Here is a 9,536-nt window from a genome sequence, read left to right on the forward strand (position 1 = left end):
TCTATTTAAGAAACCCCCAACAGTTATTAAAATCACATCATTTTTGGGCATGATGTTTTTTTTAAAAAAATTAAATTTTTTTGGGACTGGCGAATGAATAAAGTTTTCCCAGCTAAAGGGCATTTTACTGGAAATTTACTTATGAAAGAGTCCTTAGTGTAATGCAAATTTTATGCATCAAGATCTTTCCCGCTCTCTGTCTCTCTCTCTGTCTCTCTCTCTCTCTCTCTCTCTCTCTTTCTCTCTCTCTCTCTCTCTCTGTCTCTCTCTCTCTCTCTCTCTCTCTCTCTCTCTCTCTCTCTCAAACACATCATCATCAACAACCATCATCACTGTTCTCTCTCAGCTTCTGATCCTCCCTAGCGCCAAAGACACAAGAAATTAATAACTTGTATTAAAAAGTCAACATTATGAATTTTAAAACTAATTATTTTTCTGTTTGATGACAAAAAATTTGATTCAAACATAGGTAAATTCACACTTTTGCTTTTATCATAAGCATGTTTATTGATGCTGCCAAGAGCATTTGGGCCTAAAACTTTCCAATTTTAAATTTTTGCTTTATTCCTTCTCCCATTATACAGGTTGGATCTGTTATGCAGAGAAGACTCACGGCTCTTACACCCTTTCCCATATATAAGCACCACCAAGTCTCCACAACAGATAATGGGCTCCTTTTGTAAAAGACTATGTAGCCCAAAAGCTGAGTCGATCTCCAAGTTCCATTTACCATGTGACAGTAATCCCTTTGTTTTGATAAAAAGTTAGGGGCGTCAAGGCTGATTTTTTTTAACGACGTCTTTCAGACAAGGGATGTTGATTGTGTCATCACATCAGGTTTGAATAGATTCTGTTTTTTTTTTAATATTTGAAATAGTGATGATTTTTGTAAACTTTTGATGTAGTTTTATTTATTTTATTTGTGCAAGCTATGTTGTTCAGTGGTATGAAACTCGCTTTCTGTTAGAAAGGTCCAGGTTTGAGTCCCACTCTGAGCGGTGTATAGTTGAGTCCTTGGGAAAGGCTTATAACTCACATTCTCTTAAGAAATGAGATGTAAAATGAGCACCCGGCAGTTAACTAACAGCATTTATCTTTGTTGAACCCTTGTAAAAGTTCTTTGAACATGTTAAGTGGTAGAAGTTTATTGTTTTTATTTTCAGGATTTTTAATTAATAACTATAATAACAGTTTTTTTTTTAAAATATCCATTTAGTCATTTTGTGGGGAAAATTTTCTTTGGAATTGTGAATTATTCAGCCAGGCATCAGCCACATTGGAGTAACTCAAAGATAACAATTGGGATAAGCTTTATGTTGAATTGTGAATGAGTGAATGGGCGATCTTCATGGTTTTATTGCCAAAATGATATTGTGGTGTCACCTCAAAAGTTCTGTTTTCTGTCATTTACCTTTTTTTAAACAATTCTGTATTCTTAAATGCAATTGATAACATGTAAGTGTAAATTTTATGAGTATATTGCATGTCATATCTATTGGGTCTCACCTAGAGCTATATTGTATGAGTCAGCGCTATATAAAATAAATTACATTTATTATTATTTATTTATTATTATTATTTAAGGATTTTTTAACACAATGACCATGACCAAAAAAAAAAAATGATATCAATTGTGGCGCTCAAATTATTTAATTTGGAGTCATCTCAAAGTTTAGGCTGTAAATGAGTATAAAATACCTCTTAGCAATATTTGGTGTGGGATCAGTAGAAAATTGATACCCGTGTTCTTGAAAACATATATATATATATATATATATATATATATATATTTATATATATATATATATATATATATTATATATATATATATATATATATATATATATATATATATATATGATGTTTGTTGATGTTGATGATGTGTATATTAGTGTGTGTTTGACAGATATATATATAATGTATGTGTGTGTGTGTCACCTTATGTACCAAAATATATTTCAAATTATTTTATTTTATTTTCAGGAGAAGTTGAAAAGATGCTTGAAAAGGAAGGAACATCTCTTAAAGATGTTGATGATTCATCACCAGATGAAATGCAAGTGTTTTGGTATCTTTATTCATATTTATTGCTATCATTTAAGATGTTGTTCTTCAGAGCCCAAGGAATGGAGTTGATCCTGGTTTTTGTAACAGGAAACAGACAATAACAGTTGCTTGCTATCCTTAGGATGCTAGTCTCTTGCAAAGTCTATTTCTGCCAGATTCATCAGACCCAGCTACTCAACTACTGCTGGGTGGACAGGGTTGTCGGAAAAAAAAATGTCTTGACTGCGCTCAGACCCAAACTCAGCCCCTTTGAGTGTGGTAAAAATGATGTCGTCTGTTTTCGATGGAATTTGCCGAAACAAATCTGAGTTTTCAATAAAATCATCACGATGTCTAATCGATCTCATATTACACACAAACCATCGTCATGTCAATTGAAAACACCATGCAAAATTTAATGACGTTGGTCCAGTGGTTACTGAGCGTTAGTGTCACAAAAAAATCCATATATATATTCATATATATATATGTGTGTGTGTGTGTGTGTGTGTGACAAGTTTTTTACTGAGCATTAGTGTCACAAAAAAATCCATATATATATATATATATATACATTTAAAAAAGAAATTTTTTAGTCGGTATGCTTAGACCAAAATATGTCTAGAACCGAAATAAAAAACTAAGTCTTTTGAATTTCAGTGTATTCAAATTTTACTGTATCTCAATGGTTTATCTGTCACCAATAAAAGACATCCTGTATAAGTCACCTCGATCTTCTTTCCAGCTTACCCTCAAGTTGTGGATCTTTGATGTACAGTCACAAGGGAGGAGGCTCAGGGGGATACCTTGATCATATAGCACGATATGCAGCCTCCAATCTTCATGGGAGAGAAATCTCCCATTTGGACTACAAAGTTTTACGGTATGAATTGACCTTTTTTTTTTCTTCCATAATTTATGAAAAACTTTGTCTATAACTTTATAAAATTGAAAAAAAAAACTCAAATCACTGTTAGGAACGAAACTATAAAACATTTTTATTCTATTTGAAACAAACATGTTGATGGGGAAAAATAAAAGTAATCCAAAAAAATTCTCATTTTTCTTTTTTTAAATTTCCCCAAGCTTTTATTTTTTCTTCTTCATTTTTAAATTTCTTTTTTATTTTTTTCCCCTTTTGATCTAAAGCAACCAAGATTTTCAAGAGTGATTGGGGAAAGGAAGGCAAAAAAACATTGAAATTTCTCTTGTTTATGGTTTCAGAAACATTCAAAACTTTGTTCAGAAATTGAAACGGGGGAAGTGTAGTTACATTTTTTGGGATCAGGCTTCCCATCTGGCTTTAAAAAACGGTGGGGGTCGTTCGCCGGTAAATAAAACAAGAAAGGAACTGAAAGCTGGGGAAAGACTATGACATATACCCAGTATTGTGCCTTTTGAAGTCTAAAATTTTCCCCGTGAACAAGAATGTTGGGGGAGCAGGTTCTAAAAAAATCCAAAGAGATTACAACACAATTCAAAAATTGAAAAGTCTGATAATGCCGACAATAAAGGGTAACTGCCATTCATGTATTTATGTTCAAGAAATACAAGCTTTAGAAGGGGGACTATAAAAGAAATGAACACACTTTAAATTATGGCAAATACCTTTGTCACTGTCTAGATTATTTCTTATTGTTGTGTCTTGGGCCCAAAAGCGCGATTATCCCGCTATATTGTGCCGCTCTTGGCGCATAAAAAGAAGTAAATAAAAAAAATATCCGGGACACGTTAAAAATTAAAAATTTTTACAAAAAAATGTTAAACGTTGCCGATTTTATATTAAAATTCCGTGATAAAACAAAAGAAAGAAAAAAAACCCCAAAATAACCCCAAGCTCAAACCACATGCAGCCTGCAAGCGTGTTACAAATCAGTGCAGCAAAAAAATTCCCCAAAAAAGGGGGGGAAGTCCTTTGTACACATACACCATCGAAGTGATGGCATTCTCTTTCCATTAAATAAAAACAAAGGCTAAGGATTTTATAAACAAATGCGAAAGTTAAGGTCCGTTATTATTAGATTTCCGGTTAGCCTTCGATACTTTCAAAATTTTTCATATTGAAGTACGATAAAATAGAGGGTGGAAGGGGGAATTTTCTGTTTTCGAGATTTCATGCGCTGTATCATGGTTTTATATGATGCAGCCCCGTGTTTTAAAAAAATAAAAAGCTTTATATTAATTTTTGTTCATTTTTTTATGTTAAAAGTTGTGCTTTCCGTTGTAATCCATCGGGAAGATAGGAATTAATTTTAAATTCATGGGAAAATCAATTTTAAAGCGATGCATTTACGGACTTGGATATTTTCAAATTTTTTCCACAAATCAGTCAATATGTATAGGGGGATAGGGGTTTGATCTAAGTGCAGATTTTTGATGAAAAAAAGGGGATAAAATGTCTTTTGAAATATATGAGAATTTATCTCTTTTTTTCATAATAAGGATTCAAAAATACCAAACAATTAATTATTAAAAAAATTTTTAATTATTCGTTTTGTCAATTTTTTACAATTTAAAGGTTTTTTTTTTTTAGTTCTCTATATGTACCTTTTCAGAAATAGGGCATAAAAAGATTCAAGATGGGGAACTTTTTTTTAAATTTTCCCCAAAGTTTCTAAGGTATGAAAAAAAAAATCATAGCCAAGTTGCCCCAATTTCTATGACTTGAAAAAAACAATAAAATTGCTTGTTCCCTTTTGCGGGAGGGTTCATTGCAAAGTTTTTCCCCCCCGGGATCTAATTGACCCCAACCCAACATATTGGTAAAAAAAATTCAATGCCCCCGGGATCAATCCAATCCCTTGCATGTAAGCGATGCCTTATCAACTGAGCTATGGGACCCCCAGATTAAGGACATCATTAAAACTTTATTATAAAAAGATATCTTAAAAAATGCTTTATATCTACAGCTCATAAATTTTTTGGGGTAGGTAAACGGTCATTAAACTCAAATTGTCCCCTTTTAAACCACTTTCTATTTTTTTCACTTTTTCGAGTGGATAAAATTTAAAGCCACCCCCCCATCTCCCTTTACCCTACCCCCCGGGTGTCACAATATTGTCTTTGCCCAAGAAAAAAAATCTACTGGCACCAAAATGTACAAATCCAACCATATTTTGTAAAATTACACGTTCCATTAATTAAAAAGAAAGAACAATTTAATTTTGGGGAAAAGGCAAACTAAAAATGCAATCCGTGGGTTTTTTAAAAAAACGGGTGTGAAAGAACAAAAATATTGCAAGCACTTAAACTTTTAAAAAAACAACCATTTCGTGAGGTTTTTTACAAGAAATATCCCCAAACGCATTTAAGTGCTTTACAAGGCATACATCGAAAGGCACAAAACAATTTTTTTTGGGGCAAAGAATACCGTTACTGCCTTATTATTTTTCAGCTATAGGGAAAAAGTAGTTTAATAACTTGCAAAAAAATTATATTTCACCCCCGGGGGGGGAAATCAAACCCGTTACAATTTAACTTTTTACCAAGACCACAAGCTGTCAAAATAAACTCAACAAAAAAACATTTTCATTGAAAATTTTTTTTCAAGCAAAAAACTTTATGGGGGAAAAAAAGGGGGGGAAAAAGATATGTATTGTATTCAAAACAAAATAAAAAAAAAACCCTTGCCTAACCCGTGGGTTATTCGAAATAGCAAGCCAAAAATTAATTTTAAAAACAAAGGGAAAAATTTTTTTTCAAAATTTTTTTATTCATTAATTTTAATTTTTCTTTTTAAATAAAAAAAATATTACCCTTTGCTAACGCATACAGTAAATAAACTTTAGATTATGAATTTATAATTTTTTGCAAAAAAATTTTACATTCATTTATAGTTAATCCCTCTGAATGTGAAAAAAAAAATCAAAATTTCATTAACCTTTTGTCTTTTTCATTAAAGGGGATTAAATTTAAAGATAAATGCCGGTTTTAATTGTGCCTTTAATTTACAACGCTGGTTTGGGGGTCTTAAAAGCAATTTGATTTTTTAAAAAAGGAGAAACAATAAAGAAAAAACGGAAAAAGACGAAAAAAATTTTTTCTATCGAGTGCACAATTTTTTGATTATTGAATGAAAAAATTATATTTCCCAAAAACCCAAAAAAATTTTTTCTTAATATTTTAATTCATTAATTTCACTTGAGACAATAGCTGACTTTGGTTTTTGGGTGGAGGGGGTTTGTGCAAAGAAAAACAAAACTACACACATTGCAATTTGAGTAACAGGGGGGAAAAATTCAGTTTACAAAGCACCAATTACTCTCTCTCCTAGAGAGGGTTTTTTTACATTTCATTGAAACCTAGGACTTATATACCCTTGAGTCGTGAATAACTTATCCGCTTAACCCCTCAATCCAAGATTTTTGCTACTTTTCAAAACGTATTTAAAAAACAGTAGGTCATAATGGATGGTTTTTTTTAAAACCAATACATTTTAAAAAATAAAAATTAGCTTTTTGATACTATGGCTATAATTTGTTCAGAAAAAATGTAAAAATAGGGATGGGGGGAAGATAACCCCGGCCGGGTATATCCCTATCCGTGTTAGGGGGTTTATTGGGGTTAAAGATGATCCAACTAAAGATGTCGAACTAGAAACCTCGGAGCTTGCAGGCTGGAAACACGCATCGTCTAACTACTATTAAAAATCTTTTGCCATCTCGAACAACACTTCCTGAATTTTAGTCTTAATGTTGTGATTGACGAAAAACCACTAAATATTTTGTTTTTTCTCACCAAAAAAAAACAAAAAATTTAAAAAAAAATAAACACATAATTAGTATTTGGGTTTTTAACAAGACACAAAGGGAACAGAAACACCCCTTTTAGGGGAAGAGAGAAGAGAAGAGGAGAGAGAGGGGGGGGGGGGGGGGTTAGGGGTAACGATTTCAAAATGCTCAAAATATACATAAAATTTTTTAAAAATTTCCGGTTGACGGGGTTTGTTGTGTTCAAAGCCCATAACTTAAATCGAAGGTTCTGGACCCAAGAAAAGGGTTACACCACAACTACCCTGTCATAAAGGGGTGGTTTTGTATTTTCCCTGAGGGAAAGGGTTATAAGGAGGCATAATTTTGACAAAATAGACCACAAAACAAATGAAAAAAGTAAAAATAATAATAAAAATGATAATTATAATAATAATATGCTATTGTTTTTTCTTTATAAAAAAGAAGCATTTCCCCGTGAAAACATCTTTTCTTCGTGTTTAAATTTAAAAAAAACAAATAACGAAACTTTTTTATACTAAAACCCCTAAAGTCTCCAAGCGCTCACAAAGGGCCCAGGCCAACCAACACATAACATTTGAACGAACATGGCACCTGTTAGGCGATTTTCCTTTTTTTTTCCCCGCAAAACAACGTTTTCACGCCATTTTCCCTTTTAAAAACCGAGCACGGTGAAAGAAAAGTAATAAAAAACTTTTGCAAGGACCAACATGCGCCGAGGAGGTCGAACCCAGGACCGCCGATCCAAAACGATTTACCCTGACCACTTGCCGCACTCTAAAACATGAAGACGTAATCGGCTCCTTTAAATGATTTAAAAGCAAAAAAAAAATTCAAAAAAGGCTACAAAAAAAATTGAAAAAATATTACTATTACCGTCCTCAAAACTGTGGGTTAATAACAAAAAATCTTAGAGTTTTATTTGGGTTTTTTTTGGTATAATAATAATAAATTTTCTTCATTAACATTTTATCCATCCACCATAAAAAATATTGTCCCAAATTTGGTAGAAAAGTTTTTAAAAATCATATTAAAGAAGCATTTCATTGAAAACTCTTACATGAGACATAAATTTTAATGGTTATGGGGCCCACGACAATTGGGCCACCTTTTTGTGTGGTTTTGGTGTGGTTTTAATTTTTTTGGTCAAAAAGAGAAAAATGTTTTTCTATGATCCTTTATCAAAAGGAGATTTAAACGGCCCCTTTGGATTATTAACCTTTTTATTTTTCAGGGTGGGTTCTTTTCGTCCCAATGAAGGGGGATCGGGTTCAAATTTTTGGGCCACTATTGCCACCCCCGTATAAATTTTTTATTTTCACTACCCTTTTGGGGGAAAAAAAGGGGATAGAGGGGGGGGGAAAATTTTTGTCTTTGTATATAAATATATATTATATATATAAATAATATATATTTATATATTTTAAAAATATTTTATAATACTACAAAATATAATTGTTATAATATAGTATATATTATAAAAAATATAAAATATATATAAATTAAAAATAAAATTTAAAAAAATTATTATAAATAAAAATAAATATATATATTTATTTAAAAATTTTATAATATAAATTTTAAAATATATAAAATAAATTTTTATAAAATATATAAAAAAATATATATATTATATTAAAAATATATAAATAAATTTTTTTGTGTTTGTTTTGTTGCGCGCATGTGACGGGAGGTAGTTGTGTAGGACTGACCCATTAGTGAACATTTTTTTTTTTTAATGGCAAACCGCCGTTGTCGGATCATTCTACTCTCTTGGACTAACAACATTTTAACTGCCAATGTGTACAAAAAGGGTGTAGATCTATAGGAGTGTTTGTTTGATTTAACAATTTTAAAAAGAAATTTTACTGAGTTGCCGCAAAAACGGGTAAAAAGCATCTATCAAGCAAAATAATAATAATAATAAATAAAAAATAATAAAAAATAATAAAAATAATAATAATAATAATATAATAAAGAAAATAAAAAAAAAATAATATAATAAAAAAATAATAAAAAAAAATAATAATTTAATGACGAAAAAAAAAAATGGAGCAAAAATGGGGTGGAAAGGGGGTAAATTTTTATTGCGTTCAGTAAAAAAAAACAAAAGAAACATTTAAACAAGGGTTGGGGGGGGGGGGGGGGGGGGGAAAAATCTGGGGTTTTGTTTAAATTTAATGCTTTTCCATATTTTAAACACACACTTATTAAAAATAACATCTTGAAGATTTTTTACCTTTTTAAAAAAAACATTTCTAGCAAAAATTGTCAATTCAACTCATGACAGCATCTGGTCAAGTGACCATAGTTCCCGGGGATACTAAGATAAAAAAAAGATAAATAAGATATACTTTTTGAAATTTTAAGTTAAATTATAATTCTTATCACAACACAATTCGGAATATAAAAAGAAAGATCAATTAATGAATAAATTAAATAACAATTGCAAAGAATATTTAAAAAACTTAAAAAGTAAAAGTGGGCGTTGATCAAAAAAAGTGCATGCAATGTTTATTTTTTTTATCAAAAAAAAAAAAAAGAATCAAGACACAAACCCAATCCACAAAAACCCCACCACCACACACACAACACCCCCACACAAACACACCCCAAAATATGTTTTTCTTCAGATGCTATCCCCTACAAAGGGAACTAAACCCAAAGCGCCATTATTACTTTTTATAAGAGGTATTTTCACAATTAAATTTTTTTTTATATAAAAAAGCAAAAACTGCAGACATTGCAAATCCCCCAGCC

General features: G+C 31.1%; 1 pseudogene across 1 annotated transcript; it reads left to right on the plus strand.

Moving 5' to 3' along the window:
• Positions 1–799: 799 nt before the first annotated feature.
• LOC144961468 (cytosolic Fe-S cluster assembly factor narfl pseudogene) lies at positions 800–3,217 on the plus strand (annotated as a pseudogene). The gene is made up of 4 exons (XR_013643165.1): positions 800–837; positions 1,984–2,056; positions 2,792–2,929; positions 3,196–3,217. The product of XR_013643165.1 is annotated as a cytosolic Fe-S cluster assembly factor narfl pseudogene (transcript).
• The last annotated feature ends 6,319 nt before the right edge of the window (positions 3,218–9,536 follow it).

Source organism: Berghia stephanieae, unplaced genomic scaffold, assembly GCF_034508935.2.
Source record: "Berghia stephanieae isolate SIO BIC M18660-M18661 unplaced genomic scaffold, UCSD_Bste_1.3 scaffold2538, whole genome shotgun sequence".
NCBI classification, from domain to species: domain Eukaryota; kingdom Metazoa; phylum Mollusca; class Gastropoda; order Nudibranchia; family Aeolidiidae; genus Berghia; species Berghia stephanieae.